The sequence below is a fragment of the Cherax quadricarinatus genome, chromosome 84 (assembly GCF_038502225.1).
Source record: "Cherax quadricarinatus isolate ZL_2023a chromosome 84, ASM3850222v1, whole genome shotgun sequence".
Taxonomy (NCBI): Eukaryota; Metazoa; Arthropoda; class Malacostraca; order Decapoda; family Parastacidae; genus Cherax; species Cherax quadricarinatus.
In genome coordinates this window covers 15,082,322-15,101,013 of record NC_091375.1, presented here as the reverse complement: position 1 = coordinate 15,101,013, position 18,692 = coordinate 15,082,322, and the positions used below count along the sequence as shown (strand labels likewise).

General features: G+C 46.2%; 1 long non-coding RNA gene across 1 annotated transcript; it reads left to right on the top strand.

Moving 5' to 3' along the window:
• The first annotated feature begins 13,560 nt into the window (after positions 1 to 13,560).
• Positions 13,561 to 18,354, top strand: LOC128704451 (uncharacterized). The gene is made up of 3 exons (XR_011394359.1): positions 13,561 to 13,990; positions 17,279 to 17,419; positions 17,754 to 18,354. It is a non-coding gene; the product is annotated as an uncharacterized lncRNA (long non-coding RNA).
• The last annotated feature ends 338 nt before the right edge of the window (positions 18,355 to 18,692 follow it).

Genomic DNA, 18,692 nt, shown 5'->3' with positions numbered 1-18,692 from the left:
CAGCCTGTCTCAACCCTGTCAACTGACTCTGACTTCTGCTTCAGTTGACAAAAACATTCAGTCAGTTTACGTCAACCTGTCCTCAATCTATAACTAGTTGATGCAAATTAAAAATAAATAAATAAATATGTCTAACAGCCGATGGAAGAGGATGAGTTAATTGTGGATGTTTTAGTTGATGATTGATGGGTGAGTGAGTTGAGTGAGGTAGAGGATGGAACACGTTGGTTCAGTCATCAGCTGATACATAAAATATTAGACAGGATGCTATATAATACTGCTACAGTATAACACTGCTGTAGCAGTTTCTTGACTGATCTAACACCACCAGCATCTCTGCTCTCTCACCACCAGCAGCATCTCTGCTCTCTCAGCACCAGCAGCATCTCTGTTCTCTCACCAACACCACCATCTCTGCTCTCTCATCACCAGCAGCATCTCTGCTCTCTCACCACCACCAGCATCTCTGCTCTCTCACCAACATCACCATCTCTGCTCTCTCATCACCAGTAGCATCTCTGCTCTCTCACCACCACCAGCATCTCTGCTCTCTCACCAACATCACCATCTCTGCTCTCTCAGCACCAGCAGCATCTCTGCTCTCTCACCACCACCAGCATCTCTGCTCTCTCACCAACATCACCATCTCTGCTCTCTCAGCACCAGCAGCATCTCTACTCTCTCTTCACCACCAGCATCTCTGCTTTCTCAGCATCAGCATCTCTGCTGTCTCAAAAGCAGCATCTCTGCTCTCTCAGCAGGTAAGTTCAGCAGTAACCAACACAGTCACTCATACAAGCACAAACACTCAGTAACTTACAAGAAGCAGTTACAAGCCTGATAACTTGTTCTAAACACTCCAGTGTCTGCTGGAAGTGTTCCCTGTTGGCTTGTACACTACCACAGTCACTGTTATAAACACTACCTGGCTTGTACATCACTATAGTCACTGCTACAAACACTACCTACCTTGTACATATATGTACTATAAACCATACCCCCGGCCGGGATTGAACCCGCGGTCATAGAGTCTCAAAACTCCAGCCCATCGCGCTAACCACAAGACCAGCTAGCCACAATAAGATTCATCCAACTAGGTATATTTCTACACCATAGGAAAGTTAGCACAGGCACCTCTGTGACCACAAATGCAAGTTTTTACAGACGAATCTCCAGCTAGCGTGGCCGTGACGAACTCTAGCTCAAGTCCCTTCACTGCCGTCAACATGACTTAAGAAATCGTAATGACACGATTGCAAATAAACCATACCCCCGGCCGGGATTGAACCCGCGGTCATAGAGGGACTTGAGCTAGAGTTCGTCACGGCCACGCTAGCTGGAGATTCGTCTGTAAAAACTTGCATTTGTGGTCACAGAGGTGCCTGTGCTAACCTTCCTATGGTGTAGAAATATACCTAGTTGGATGAATCTTATTGTGGCTAGCTGGTCTAGTGGTTAGCGCGACGGGCTGGAGTTTTGAGACTCTATGACCGCGGGTTCAATCCCGGCCGGGGTATGGTTTATTTGCAATCGTGTCATTACGATTTCTTAAGTCAAGTTACATATACTATATACCATCACTAATATCAAATACCTTTATATTGTAAGTATATGGTTGTATATCCTTCCCAGTCGACACCAACCACACCACCACGATGATGACCACCACCTGGGTCGTCCTTCTGCTGTGTCTGGTCGTCGTCATCGCTGCCCCAGTCCCCCAGGACGACAACCCCAACCAGGGTCGTATTCTGGTACTACCCCTGCCCACCAGTATGGTTGCAAACATACCCAACTGGAGCCTACCATGGCCTCCCATACCCACCAGTTTGCTTAATAACATACTCAACTGGAACCTACCATGGCCTCCCATAACATTGTGCTCCACTACCATAATCTGCCTGTCCACTACTGCCACTGGGTAGTGAGTTAGCTCTCTCGTAGATGAGTCAAGGGTGAGTCAGAGTGCTAAACGGTGTCCTCGATGCTCTACTGAAGTCTCCAAACACAGGCTGACACTACTGAAGTCTCCCAACTCAGGCTGACACTACTGAAGTCTCCAAACTCAGGCTGACACTACTGAAGTCTCCCAACTCAGGCTGACACTACTGAAGTCTCCAAACACAGGCTGACACTACTGAAGTCTCCCAACTCAGGCTGACACTACTGAAGTCTCCCAACTCAGGCTGACACTACTGAAGTCTCCCAACTTAGGCTGACCACTACTGAAGTCTCCCAACTCAGGCTGACACTACTGAAGTCTCCCAACTCAGGCTGACACTACTGAAGTCTCCCAACTCAGGCTGACACACTTCCCAAATATGAAAGAATGAAGGAGAACCACAGTAGGCCTATTGGCCCATGCAAGGTAGGCGGCCTAACTCACACCCATTCATGCACCCATCCACTCATCCACAACTCTACTGCCAAACCACTGCTTCCCTATATCCTGTAAAAATCTAATACTACCCAACTTCACCCACAGCTACGAGTCCTGACTACGTTAGTCATTTTCGACAAGTTATTTATACCCCCAATATTTTTTCCTGTTTTACACTTGTACAGTTTAATCATATCTTAATTCTGGGTCTTTCCAGAGAATGTAATACCAGAGCCTTCAGCTTATCTTCGTAGGAAAGATTTCTGACAATATGGGATCAACTTTGTCATTTTCTGTATATTTTCCAGCGCTATGTCTTAGAATCCTTTCCCGTGAGGATAGACTGAAGGCACCGAACCAGCTTTGTTTCCTGTGTGATGGAATATGACAGTGTAACCATCCTGTGTGATGGAATATGACAGTGTAACCATCCTGTGTGATGGAATATGACAGTGTAACCATCCTGTGTGATGGAATATGACAGTGTAACCATCCTGTGCGATGGAATATGACAGTGTAACCATCCTGTGTGATGGAATATGACAGTGTAACCATCCTGTGTGATGGAATATGACAGTGTAACCATCCTGTGTGATGGAATATGACAGTGTAACCATCCTGTGTGATGGAATATGACAGTGTAACCATCCTGTGTGATGGAATATGACAGTGTAACCATCCTGTGTGATGGAATATGACAGTGTAACCATCCTGTGTGATGGAATATGACAGTGTAACCATCCTGTGTGATGGAATATGACAGTGTAACCATCCTGTGTGATGGAATATGACAGTGTAACCATCCTGTGTGATGGAATATGACAGTGTAACCATCCTGTGTGATGGAATATGACAGTGTAACCATCCTGTGTGATGGAATATGACAGTGTAACCATCCTGTGTGATGGAATATGACAGTGTAACCATCCTGTGTGATGGAATATGACAGTGTAACCATCCTGTGTGATGGAATATGACAGTGTAACCATCCTGTGTGATGGAATATGACAGTGTAACCATCCTGTGTGATGGAATATGACAGTGTAACCATCCTGTGTGATGGAATATGACAGTGTAACCATCCTGTGTGATGGAATATGACAGTGTAACCATCCTGTGTGATGGAATATGACAGCAGGACACAATTTGTCACTCAGAAGATGACAGCATTATAAAGGACACTACTAACATATCCAACTCTTAAACCATACCCCCGGCCGGGATTGAACCCGCGGTCATAGAGTCTCAAAACTCCAGCCCGTCGCGCTAACCACTAGACCAGCTAGCCACAATAAGATTCATCCAACTAGGTATATTTCTACACCATAGGAAAGTTAGCACAGGCACCTCTGTGACCACAAATGCAAGTTTTTTACAGACGAATATACCTAGTTGGATGAATCTTATTGTGGCTAGCTGGTCTAGTGGCTAACACGACGGGCTGGAGTTTTGAGACTCTATGACCGCGAGTTCAATCCCGGCCGGGGGTATGGTTTATTTGCAATCGTGTCATTACGATTTCTTAAGTCAACTCTTAAAAGTTGGATACATTAGTACACTGACTCACTGCTGCTTGTCAGTGAGTCAGTGTAACTTCACTGTTATTCTGAGTTACTACTGACTCACTGCTGGTTGTCAGTGAGTCAGTGTAACTTCACTGTTATTCTGAGTTACTACTGACTCACTGCTGGTTGTCAGTGAGTCAGTGTAACTTCACTGTTATTCTGAGTTACTACTGACTCACTGCTGGTTGTCAGTGAGTCAGTGAACAACCCAACACACATGTTATGTACACTTGTCTGAATATATTATTCATTCTACTGAAGCAAGTTTATTCATTGTCTCGTCTGACCTTTGACCTCCAGATGACCTGAAGCACATCCCATCACACACACACAAACAATAGGGGCCAGGAGCTGCGACTCGATCCCTGAAATCACAAATAGGTTAGTACACACACACGCACATACACAAACTGGACAGAGACAGGATGTTCCAGAGATGTGACACAGCAACAAAGGGGCACAGGTGGAAGTTAAAGACTCAGATGAGTCACAGAGATGTTAGGAAGTATTTCTTCAGCCTTAGAGATAACTCCCATTACCCACAACACTCGACTAACAAAAATTCTTCCTCTAAATGCAAAGGAATATTACAAAGCTTAAAATTAGACAAATATTCAATAAGACTTTCGCTAAGACATGAAACACACACGAGGGATCGAACTGGGAAACAGTAAAGCTGAAATCGAGAGAGACAATTTAAGATAAAAAAGATCTGCTGAAGAGGACCCCAGAAGGAGGTCGAAATGTAAAGGTAATTTAATTTTTCTGTGTCTGTCTCCATGTTGGTTATTGACCACTGACACGTGTGTATTATTCTTCAGTTACCCCATGTTGGTAATAGTCTACATGACACTCCAACATGTATGTGGTACAATCCTGGTACTGAAGTGTGGTACAATCCTGGTGCTGAGGTCTGGTACAATCCTGGTACTGAGGTGTGGTACAATCCTGGTACTGAGGTGTGGTACAATCCTGGTGCTGAGGTCTGGTACAATCCTGGTACTGAGGTGTGGTACAATCCTGGTGCTGAGGTCTGGTACAATCCTGGTGGCAATATAAACACAAATGCAGTATAATGTGATCCTTTATTGACTACGTTTCGCCCACACAGTGGGCTTTTTCAAGTCACAAACAGAACTACCTGGGGTGGAAGGAACGCGAGTATTTATAGTCCGGCTGAGGTCAGGTGAAGAATGCTGCATCTGATGATGTACCGAGTTGGGTTGTAGAGTCTAAAAACTTGGGTAGCCTGGGAAGGAGACTGGACAAGTTTGTGAGCAGACCTTCTACAGTGTTCTTATGTGGGATAGCGATGAAGAAGTTTCTTGGCAAGTGGTTCAGCTATGTTATAGAAGCCACTATTCTGGTTGAAGTTGTCGGATATAGAAATAAGTGATGATTCCAGGATTCTTCGGTATTGAGTGTTGTCTTCTGTGGCGATAAGTCTTGAGTTTCTGTAGTTTATCAAGTGGTTGTGTGAATTACGGTGTTGTACGCAGGCATTCCTTGTGTCGTCAGACCTGCTTGCGTATTGGTGTTCTGAAATACGTGTTTGGAGGTCCCTTGATGTTTCGCCCACGTATAACTTGTTGCAGTCATTACAAGGGATTATGTATACCCCTGCAGAGGATGGAGGCTTGTCCTGCCTACTACTGGTGATGTCCTTGATGGTCGTGGTTGTGGAGGTAGATACTTGGAATGATGTTTTGGCAAAGATGTTGGAAACATGTTTGGCAATGGAGTTGGTGGGAAGGACTATGTATCTCTTCTCGGCAGTGTCTTCTCTGGGTGTGTTGAAGATGTTTAGTGCTCGCCGTCTGCAGTCTCTGATGAAGTGACGAGGATAGTGGAGTTTAGAAAATACTTGTTCAATTATAGTGCATTCTTCCTCAAGGAACTCGTTGCTGCAGATTCTGAGTGCACGCAGGAAGAAGCCTATAATTACACCACGTTTGGTTTTGGTGTCGTGGTGAGAGTAGAAGTGGAGAAGATCGTTTTGGTTGGTGGGTTTTCGATAGACTTTAAAACGAAGTTCGTGGTCAGCTTTGCAGAGTAGAACATCAAGGAAAGGAAGAGTGTTGTCGACCTCTTCTTCAAGTGTGAACTGGATTGAAGGCTCGACCTGGTTGAGCTTGTCTTGGAGAGCTTGAACGTTGAAGCGTTTAGGAGTTATGAGGAGAATGTCGTCAACATAACGGAGCCAGGTGACAGACGAAGGAATAATGGTGGAGAAACGTTCGGCTTCTAGATGTTCCATGTATAGGTTCGCCAGGACTGCACTGAGTGGCGAACCCATGGGTAGTCCAAAAGTCTGCTGAAAGAGGTGATTTTCAAAAGAGAAACACGTAAAGCCAACACATAGTTCAACCAGGTCGATGAAATCGCTGGCTGGAATGGGAAGATCAAGTGAATCGTCAATTTTCTTGCGCAAGAGATCGATGGCTTGTTTAGTAGGTACTTTAGTGAATAGGGAAGTCACGTCAAGGCTGGAAAGTTTCTTGTTCCTGATGTTGATGTTGCGAATGCGATTGAGAAGATCACCTGAGTGTTTGAGATGTGCTGGACTGATAGTGCCCAAGAGTTTCGAGAGGTGTTTGGCGAGAATTCCTGAGAGCTGGTGGGGAGCACTGCCTATTCCCGAGGATATGGGCCTCAGTGGGATACCAGGCTTGTGAGTCTTTGTGGTACAATCCTGGTACTAAGGTGTGGTACAATCCTGGTACTGAGGTGTGGTACAATCTTGGTACTGAGGAGTGGTACAATCCTGGTACTGGGGTGTGTTGCAATCATGGTACTAAGGTGTGGTACAATCATGGTACTGAGGTGTGGTACAATCCTGGTACTGAGGTGTGGTACAATCCTGGTACTGAGGTGTGGAACAATCCTGGTACTGAGGTGTGGTACAATCCTGGTACTGAGGTGTGGTACAATCATGGTACTAAGATGTGGTACAATCCTGGTACTGAAGTGTGGTACAATCCTGGTACTGAGATCTGGTACAATCCTGGTACTGAGGTGTGGTACAATCCTGGTACTGAGGTGTGGAACAATCCTGGTACTGAGATCTGGTACAATCCTGGTACTGAGGTGTGGTACAATCCTGGTACTGAGGTGTGGTACAATCCTGGTACTGAGGTGTGGTACAATCCTGGTACTGAGGTGTGGTACAATCATGGTACTAAGGTGTGGTACAATCCTGGTACTGAGGTGTGGTGCAATCATGGTACTAAGGTGTGGTACAATCCTGGTACTGAGGTGTGTTACAATCCTGGTACTGAGGTGTGTTACAATCCTGGTACTAAGGTGTGGTACAATCCTGGTACTGAGGAGTGGTACAATCCTGGTACTGAGGTGTGGTACAATCATGGTACTAAAGTGTGGTACAATCCTGGTACTGAAGTGTGGTACAATCCTGGTACTGAGATCTGGTACAATCCTGGTACTGAGGTGTGGTACAATCATGGTACTAAAGTGTGGTACAATCCTGGTACTGAGGTGTGGTACAATCCTGGTAGTGAGGTCTGGTACAGTCCTGGTACTGAGGTGTGGTACAATCCTGGTATTGAGGTGTGGTACAATCCTGGTATTGAGGTGTGGTACAATCCTGGTACTGAGAACATAAGAATGTAGGAACACTGCAGAAGGCCCACTGGCCCATACGAGGCAGGTCCTTATCAAAACGACCTCTACCTAAAGCTACCCAAGAAATAACTCCCGTACCCCATGACACCAATCATACCCAGCCCCTCCCGCTCATATATTTGTCAAGTCTCTTCTTAAAGCTACCCCTTACAGTATTTGTCCAGCCAGCAATTGACACCAATTGCTCTGGACAACCATTCATTTCCAACTCCTCTCCTTGGCAAAATGCCACATATGAGGTGTGGTACAATCCTGGTACTGAGGTGTGGTACAATCCTGGTACTGAGGTGTGGTACAATCCTGGTACTGAGGTGTGGTACAATCCTGGTACTGAGGTGTGGTACAGTAATGGGAATGAAGTGTGGTACAATCCTGGTACTGAGGTGTGGTACAGTCTTGGTACTGACGTGTTGTACAATCCTGGTACTGAGGAGTGGTACAGTTCTGGTACTAAGGTGTGGTACAATCCTGGTACTGAGTAATGGTACAATCCTGGTACTAAGGAGTGGTACAATCCTGTTACTAAAGTGTAATACAGTCCTGGTAATGAGGTGTGGTACAATCCTGGTACTGAGGTGTGATACAATCCTGGTACTGAGGTGTGGTACAATCCTGGTACTGAGGTGTGGTACAGTCTTGGTAATGAAGTGTGGTATAGTCCTGGTACTGAGGTGTGGTACAACCATGGTACTGAGGTGTGGTACAACCCTGGTACTGAGGTGTGGTACAACCCTGGTACTGAGGAAAGGTACAGTCCTAGTACTGAGGTGTGGTACAATCTTGGTACAATCCTGTTACTAAAGTGTGATACAGTCCTGGTACTGAGGTGTGGTACAATCCTGGTACTGAGGTGTGGTACAATCCTGGTACTGAGGTGTGGTACAGTCTTGGTAATGAAGTGTGGTATAGTCCTGGTACTGAGGTGTGGTACAACTATGGTACTGAGGTGTGGTACAACCCTGGTACTGAGGTGTGGTGCAACCCTGGTACTGAGGAAAGGTACAGTCCTAGTACTGAGGTGTGGTACAATCTTGGTACAATCCTGTTACTAAAGTATGATACAGTCCTGGTACTGAGGTGTGGTACAATCCTGGTACTGAGGTGTGGTACAATCCTGGTACTGAGGTGTGGTACAATCCTGGTACTGAGGTGTGGTACAATCCTGGTACTGAGGTGTGGTACAATCCTGGTACTGAGGTGTGGTACAATCCTGGTACTGAGATGTGGTACAGTCCTGGTACTGAAGTGTGGTATAGTCCTGGTACTGAGGTGTTGTACAACCATGGTACTGAGGTGTGGTACAACCCTGGTACTAAGGTGTGGTACAACCCTGGTACTGAGGAAAGGTACAGTCCTAGTACTGAGGTGTGGTACAATCTTGGTACTGAGGTGTGGTACAACCCTGGTACTGACATGTGGTACAACCCTGGTACTGAGGAATGGTACAGTCCTAGTACTGAGGTGTGTTACAATCCTGGTACTGAGGTGTGGTACAACCCTGGTACTGAGGTGTGGTACAACCCTGGTACTGAGGAATGGTACAGTCCTAGTACTGAGGTGTGGCACAATCCTGGTACTGAGGTATGGTACAACCCTAGTACTGAGGTGTGGTATAACCCTGGTACTGAGGTATGGTACAACCCTAGTACTGAGGTGTGGTACAGCCCTGGTACTGAGGTGTGGTACAACCCTGGTACTGAGGAATGATACAGTCCTAGTACTGAGGTGTGGTACAATCCTGGTACTGAGGTGTGGTACAAGCCTGGTACTGAGGTGTGGTACAAGCCTGGTACTGAGGTGTGGTACAATCCTGGTACTGAGGTGTGGTACAGTGCTGGTACTAAGGTGTGGTACAGTCCTGGTACTAAGATGTGGTACAATCCTGGTACTAAGGTGTGGTACAGTCTTGGTACTAAGGTATGGAACAGTCCTGATACTAAGGTGTGGTACAATCCTGGTACTAAGGTGTGGTACAGTCCTGGTACTAAGGTATGGAACAGTCCTGGTACTAAGGTGTGGTACAGTCCTGGTACTAAGGTGTGGTACAATCCTGGTACTAAGGTATGGAACAGTCTTGGTACTAAGGTATGGAACAGTCCTTGTACTAAGGTGTGGTACAGTCTTGGTACTAAGGTATGGAACAGTCCTGGTACTAAGGTGTGGTACAGTCCTGGTACTAAGGTGTGGTACAGTCTTGGTACTAAGGTGTGGTACAGTCCTGGTATTAAAGTGTGGTACAGTCTTGGTACTAAGGTTTGGAACAGTCCTGGTACTAAGGTGTGGTACAATCCTGGTACTAAGGTGTGGTACAATCCTGGTACTAAGGTGTGGTACAATCCTGGTACTAAGGTGTGGTACAGTCCTGGTACTAAGGTGTGGTACAATCCTGGCCTGAGTCTTTTGCACTGAACCAGCAGTGTTGCAGGCCAGGTCAAAGGTCACACCAGATCAAAGGTCACACCAAGTCAAAGGTCACACCAGGTAAAAAATCACACCAGGTCAAAGGTCACACCAGGTCAAATGTGACATAAAGTCAAAAGGTCACAACAGGTCAAATGTCACACCAGGTCAAAGGTCACATCAGGTCAAAGGTCATACCAGATCAAAGGTCACACCAGGTCAAAGATCACACCAGATCAAAGGTCACACCAGGTCAAAGATTACACCAGGTCAAAGATCACACCAGGTTAAAGGTTACACCAGGTCAAAGGCCACAACAGGTCAAAGGTCACACTAGGTCAAAGGTCACACTAGGTCAAAGGTCACACCAGGTCAAAGGTCACACCAGGTCAAAGGTCACACCAGGTCAAAGGTCACACCAGGTCAAAGGTCACACCAGGTCAAAGGTCACACCAGGTCAAAGATCACACCAGGTCAAAGGTCACACCAGGTCAAAGGTCACACCAGGTCAAAGGTCACACCAGGTCAAAGGTCACACCAGGTCAAAGGTCACACCAGGTCAAAAGTCACACCAGATCAAAGGTCACATCAGGTCAAAGATCACACCAGGTCAAAGGTCACACCAGGTCATAGGTCACACCAGGTCAAGAAGAAACACACAGGAAGATATTTATTTTAATATATCTCAACAAGTGTGCACAAGATTGCAGGTGCACTGCCACCTTCACTAACAACAGTGCCTGACAACAGTGCTCCAGCACTAGCTGACAGTGCAGCAACAGTGACATAACTAGGGTAGCGAAGGCTCACTTTCCCGACGCTGGAGCGGCAGTGGTCGCCAGACACAGGATATTTGAGGTACACAGGAAGATCCCAGGCACCTGACTGGTCACTGTTGGGATGTTGACACTAACTGAAGGAAAGAACCGTAGATGACTGTCAATTACGAGGTCGTTCTGGGGGACTGAGACAACGACGACCACCACACATAGCAGCAGGGAGACGCTGGTAGCCTTCATGGTGCTGGTAGTCGTGGTAGTAGGGATGGTGGTAGTGCAGGTGGTATCGTCTGGTAAGAAGATACACAGAGAATCTTAGAGAATGTTTGTCGTTATAGCATTTCTATATCCCTACCAACTTCTCTGTTTTCCTATACACGTCACTGTGTTGGAAGAAGCGGATCAGTCCCTAAGCACTGCCAGAAGGTGGTCAGTCCCTCAGCACTGATAGAAGGTGGTCAGTCCCTCAGCACTGATACAAGGTGGTCAGTCCCTCAGCACTGATAGAAGGTGGTCAGTCCCTCAGCACTGATAGAAGGTGGTAAGTCCCTCAGCACTGATAGAAGGGTATCAGTCCCTCAGCAATGATAGAAGGTGGTCAGTCCCTAAGCACTGATACAAGGTGGTCAGTCCCTCAGCACTGATAGAAGGTGGTCAGTCCCTCAGCACTGATAGAAGGTGGTCAGTCCCTCAGCACTGATACAAGGTGGTCAGTCCCTCAGCACTGATAGAAGGTGGTCAGTCCCTCAGCACTGATAGAAGGTGGTCAGTCCCTCAGCACTGATAGAAGGTGGTCAGTCCCTCAGCACTGATAGAAGGTGGTCAGTCCCTCAGCACTGATACAAGGTGGTCAGTCCCTCTGCACTGATAGAAGGTGGTCAGTCCCTCAGCACTGATAGAAGGGTATCAGTCCCTCAGCACTGATAGAAGGGTATCAGTCCCTCAGCACTGATAGAAGGGTATCAGTCCCTCAGCACTGATAGAAGGTGATCAGTCCTTCAGCCTAGTTACAAGATTGTCTGTATCCTCCTACAGACTGATCATTTCCTATGAAAACTGAGGGACTGATCACCTACTATCAAGACTGAGGGACTGATCACCTACTATCAAGACTGAGGGACTGATCACCTACTATCAAGACTGAGGGACTGATCACCTAACATTTATCTGACCAGTCTTCTACAGTCTCCTGTAGTTTAAAGCCTGTATGTTCCTCTGCCTCAGATATGTAAATTAACAGAAGATCACTATAGATTCTTACCTTTATACAGATCAATGTTTAGCTAGACATAAACATCTGATCAAATCAACATAAATGCAACATTTAATAAAGAATTCTGATAGACGTAAACACTGTGAGTTGATCCAGGGGACTGTTTCTGTTGGAGTTACCTGCTGAGAGAGCAGTGATGCTGGTGGTGGGAGAGCAGTGATGCTGGTGGTGGGAGAGAAGTGATGCTGGTGGTGGGAGAGAAGTGATGCTGGTGGTGGGAGAGAAGTGATGCTGGTGGTGGGAGAGAAGTGATGCTGGTGTTGGGAGAGAAGTGATGCTGGTGGTGAGAGAGCAGAGATGCTGCTGCTGAGAAAGCAGAAATGCCGCTGGTGAGACAGTAGAGATGCTGCTTCTGGTAGAGCAGAGATGCTGCTGGTGACGCAGCAAAGATGATGCTTCTGAGAGAGCAGAGATGTTGCCTCTGACAGAGCAGAGATGATGCCTCTGACAGAGCAGAGATGATGCCTCTGACAGAGCAAAGATGATGCCTCTGACAGCAGGGATGATACCTCTGACAGAGCAGAGATGCTGCTGCTGAGACAGCAGACACGCACCTGCAGATGGAACAGGATCCAATCTTAATAAATACCTTCCAGACCAGCATTATATATATCACATGATGAGTGACTTGAGTAATGTCAACCATCTCTCACTCACATCTAATTCACTTTCACTGGTCATCTCATGTTTATCAAAGAGATGCATTACAAATGTTCGTGATCGTAGGAGATTGTAATTTGTTGCTTTGGAATCTCGCTTCCTTTTGGAGATGGGAGACGAAGTCTGGGTCAGGTGATGGGATTGAGATGAGGGAAAGATTTTTTTTTTTTTTTTTTGGATATTATATTTATATGTCCTTTTGGTCACACACACACACACACACACACACACACACACACACACACACACACACAATTTACACATGTCAAAATGCAGACCTTCCCCTCTTGTCTCAACACTTTCAACTGATTTTGACTTTTACTTCAGTCTACAAACATTCCATCAATTTATCTCAACCGTCACCAATCTGTAGTAAGTTGTTACAACTGTCTAACAGTTGAAGGATGAGAATGAGTTATTGATGGATATTTTAGTGGATATTAGATGGGTGAGTGAGTTGAGCGAGATGAGTGAGGTGAAGGCTGGAACACGTTGGGTCAGTCATCAGCTGATGCATGTAATATCAGACAGGAAGCTATATAACACTGTTGCAGTATAACACTGCTGTAGCAGTGTCTTAACTGATCTAACACCAGCAACATCACCAGCATCTCTGCTCTCTCACCACCTGCACCATCAGCATCTCTGCTCTCTCACCACCTGCACCATCAGCATCTCTGCTCTCTCACCACCAGCATCTCGGCTCTCTCACCACCAGCATCACCAGCATCTCTGCTCTCTCACCACCAGCATCACCAGTATCTCTGCTCTCTCACCACCTGCATCACCAGCATCTCTGTTCTCTCACCACCAGCATCACCAGTATCTCTGCTCTCTCACCACCTGCATCACCAGCATCTCTGTTCTCTCACCACCAGCATCACCAGCATCTCTACTCTCTCACCACCTGCACAACCAGCATCTCTGCTCTCTCACCACCAGCATCACCAGCATCTCTGCTCTCTCACCACCTGCATCACCAGCATCTCTGCTCTCCCACCACCAGCATCACCAGCATCTCTGTTCTCTCACCACCAGCTTCACCAGTATCTCTGCTCTCTCACCACCTGTATCACCAGCATCTCTGCTTTCTCACCACTTGCATCACCAGCATCTCTGCTCTCTCACCACCTGCACAACCAGCATCTCTGTTCTCTCACCACCAGCATCACCAGCATCTCTGTTCTCTCACCACCAGCATCACCAGCATCTCTGCTCTCTCACCACCAGCATCACCAGCATCTCTGCTCTCTCACCACCAGCATCACCAGCATCTCTGCTGTCTCAGCAGGTAAGCACAGTAGTAACAAGAATATTAACCTAAACATCGCAAAATTTCCCCTGTTACAGTGTTACCTGTTGTCCTTGGTAATTAATTTTGCCAGGTGAGCTATAAATAACACTATCTTGACCCACACCTCTGATTCAGTCAGATTAGTGCACGCGCTCACTTGATAATTTGCTCAATTAACTCACGTGCTAAATTATGTTCCTTTGTAAAATGTGAACAATATGTAGGATTGTCTCAGACCATAACTGGATGTGTTGTAAGTCATAATGTGCAGCCATATTTACACCTATAGTTCTGTTATATTCTTTAGATATCTGGTTTTCTTATATCTGCACTGCAGCCTACTGTATGGGATCTGCAGGCTTACTGTTTTAGATCTGCAGGCCTACTGTTTGGGGTCTAAAGGCCTATTGTTTGGGGTGTGTAGGCTTACTGTTCGTGGATCCTGAGTCCCATTGTTTAGTTTCTTCTGGTGCACTGTTAGTATTGTGGTCACCGAGGCAGCGTGGAGTACATCTCTCTCATTTCACATATCTGACGTTGTCTGTAGTTGTACTCCTTCAAACCTTGTTCACTGATGATTCCAAGGGTTCACACACACTTGTGGTGATGAGTCCCTGAAGCCGCATCACAGGATGTTGATGATCCACCTCGATGAATTTCTTCTTCCCGAGCGTTGCTCTGTCTTCAACACATTGGTTCATCTTGTGTTGTGTTAATTTTAACAACTCTAATGTGTTAACATGCGTCAGGGTAGAAGCAGAATTATCCTGACAAAGCTCAGAGAGAAAGAAATGATCAAAAGTAAGTAAATAAAGGTAGATAAGAGAGACAGAAAAATTAGATATCGGTATTGTCCTTATGTGTCATTTGTACACAGAATTTTACTCCAAAAGAATGATCGTGTTTATCCTTCCCAGATGATGCCAGCTTAATACCACCACCACTACTACTACTACTACTACTACTACCACTACTACTAGTACTACCACCAGCACAAGCCTAGTCTTCCAGGGCAAGGAAGGGTGAGGACTCGATCCTGCGTCCAGGACTCTCCACACAGACACACCACCCATCCTGCCGGACACTATCCTCGTCACCATGAGGACGACCAGGGCCGCCCTCCTGGTGTGTGTGGTCGTTGCTACCACCATGTCACTGCCCCAGCACGACCACATACACGGTGGTCGTGGTCTGATCTTGCCTAGAATTATCATCAATAACGACTCTCCAGGAACGTCACAGATACCCAAGAAAGTAGTTTGCTACTACACCTTCCTGTGTATAGCGACCACTGCTACACCGAAGGCAGGAAGATAGACCGAGTCACTGCTGAGTCATTGTTGCTTCAGTAACCTGTCACTGCTGAATCAGTAGCCTCTGTCACTGCTGAGTCAGTAGCCTCTGTCACTGCTGAGTCATTAGCCTCTGTCACTGTTGAGTCAGTAGCCTCTGTCACTGCTGAGCCAGTAGCCTCTGTCACTGCTGAGTCATTAGCCTCTGTCACTGCTGAGTCAGTAGCCTCTGTCACTGTTGAGTCATTAGCCTCTGTCACTGCTGAGTCATTAGCCTCTGTCACTGCTGAGTCATTAGCCTCTGTCACTGCTGAGTCATTAGCCTCTGTCACTGCTGAGTCATTAGCCTCTGTCACTGCTGAGTCATTAGCCTCTGTCACTGCTGAGTCATTAGCCTCTGTCACTGCTGAGTCAGTAGCCTCTGTCACTGCTGAGTCAGTAGCCTCTGTCACTGCTGAGTCATTAGCCTCTGTCACTGCTGAGTCATTAGCCTCTGTCACTGCTGAGTCATTAGCCTCTGTCACTGTTGAGTCATTAGCCTCTGTCACTGTTGAGTCATTAGCCTCTGTCACTGCTGAGTCATTAGCCTCTGTCACTGTTGAGTCATTAGCCTCTGTCACTGCTGAGTCATTAGCCTCTGTCACTGCTGAGTCATTAGCCTCTGTCACTGCTGAGTCATTAGCCTCTGTCACTGCTGAGTCATTAGCCTCTGTCACTGCTGAGTCATTAGCCTCTGTCACTGCTGAGTCATTGCTCTTCTGACTAATTTCACCCTTGATTTTCGATAGGGTGAACAGTTCACTGCTCTTGCAACAGCAGTGCAATGTTCACTCTGTTGAACCTGCAATGTTGAACCTGTAGTGTTGAACCTGCAATGTTGAACCTGCAATGTTGAACCTGCAATGTTGAACCTGCAATGTTGAACCTGCAATGTTGAACCTGCAATGTTGAACCTGCAATGTTGAACCTGCAATGTTGAACCTGCAATGTTGAACCTGTAGTGTTGAACCTGCAATGTTGAACCTGCAATGTTTCACAGACTTACAATAAATTATCCAACCATCTTTTTACATGTCTCTTCATCACCTTATGTCTTACGACTTATGTCTTACGACTTATGTCTTACGACTTGTCTTACGACTTATGTCTTACGACTTACGTCTTACGACTTGTCTTACGACTTATGTCTTACGACTTATATCTTACGACTGGACTTGGTTATACCCTTAAGTAAATTGACCAGAGAGCGAATCTAGAGAAGAGATACCTAGTTACTATACCCCAGCACTGAGATACCTAATTACTGCACCCCAGCACTGAGATACCTAATTACTGAACATCAGCACTAAGATACCTAGTTACTGTACCCCAGCACTGAGATACCTAATTACTGCACCCCAGCACTGAGATACCTAATTACTGAACACCACCACTAGGATACCTAGTTACTGTACCCCACCACTAGGATACCTAGTTACTGTACCCCAGCACTGAGATACCTAGTTACTGTACCCCACCACTAGGATACCTAATTACTGTACCCCAGCACAGGGTTGATAGTACTCCCGGCCTCAGGAACCTACTGGTTACCTACTGCTGAAGAACCAGGACACATTCCTGGTACTCTCTCTCTAGTTAATTGAAAAAATTATATTTTTAAAGCTTTCCCCTCCTTGTGTCTCAGTCCCCTCACCTGACACTGGCTTCTGTTTGGACCCACAGCCGAACACTATCATTGTCAATCTCTACTGACCTCAGTCCACTATGTGTGTCAAGGAGCTGTTTATTGTGATTTAGTGATAGTGGTGGTGGTGGTGGTGTGTGTGTGTGTGTGTGTGTGTGTGTGTGTGTGTGTGTGTGTGTGTGTGTGTGTGTGTGTGTGTGTGTGTGTGTGTGTGTGTGTGTGTGTGTGTGTGACAGGGATCAAGTATACACTGTCAGTTTGGTCCATACAGTGTTATACTGCCAAGTATATAACTCAGCTGGGCTGTAGTCCTTTTCCAGGTGACTGTCTACTGTCTAACTACCATTACCACCAGCGTCATTGCTGTCTAACTACCACCATCAGCATCACCACTGCTTCACTATCAGCGTCACTGCTGCTTCACTATCAGCGTCACTGCTGCTTCACCAGGTAAACTCAGAGAGAATCATAATTACTGAAGCACTCAGTAACTTAGGGTACATAGAATAAGCAACAGTAAACTGGTAACCTGTTCATGAACAACACAGTACTTGTCTTGTACACTACCACTGTTACTTTGACAAGCAGAAGGAGAGAGAGAGAGAGAGAGAGAGAGAGAGAGAGAGAGAGAGAGAGAGAGAGAGAGAGAGAGAGAGAGAGAGAGAGAGAGAGAGAGAGAGATAGCTTACGAGTGGGAGGTACACAGGGTGAGTCGTCAGCTCTCACGATACTGTTGTCACACAAAATTTTTGGTACTAAATCTGTTATTATTCATCTTTCTCAGATAATATTTGATGCCCTACTACCCCCCACTACCACCACTACTAGCACTCTCGCTACTACCACTATTACCAGCACCATGAGAGCCAGCTGCGTCGTCCTACTCTGTGTGCTGACGGTCGTCTCCACAGCCCCGGTTCCCCAGAACGACCCTACAAGAGCCGGTCGTTTACTCTGGCCAGCGTATATCAGTACTACTGCTGCCCCAGCCGTGCCCACTACCTGGTGCCCTGTAGCTTTCCTTTGTTTTAGAACCACTGTTAAACCTTCTTTTGGGAAGTAATGGTTACATTCAATGTAAAGTCGGTAAGTGTTGCTTCACTGCCAAGCCGAGTCACTACTGACTCACTGTTGTCTTGTCAGGTGAGTGAATAACCAAGGCAAGACCCTGTAATGTTGCCAGGGCTAGATACGGCGCAAACTGTAAGCAGCCCTATATTTCCCAAACAAAACGAAAAACTGGGAATAAAGGACTTGATACGGTATACACTCTCAGTGGCCCTATATTTCCCAAACAAAACGAAAAACTGGGAATAAAGGACTTAATACGGTGTACACTGTCAGTGGCCCTATACTTCCCAAACAAGAAGAACACCAATAATATTGTATACATGTGATAGAATAAATTCTCCAGCGTTCCTCGGTATTTTTTCATTACCTTATGTGACCTTTGACCCCTGGGATGACCTCATATTCATGCTATATCCTGGATGTCATATGAACAACTATGTTGGTCAGTCCTCATATTTTTAATGTATCCCCCAGATACTATGTGACCTCTGACCCTAGTTGACCTAATTCAGAGTTATGTGAAATGTTTGATATAAAGGGCGTTACCTCTCTGAACCGCAACACTTAGATGCTGGAACAGAAAAACCAGTTGATGTGTGATCTTTCCTTCCCTATCCCTCAAGAAAAGTTGCTTGTCTTCTGTGGGGGCTCG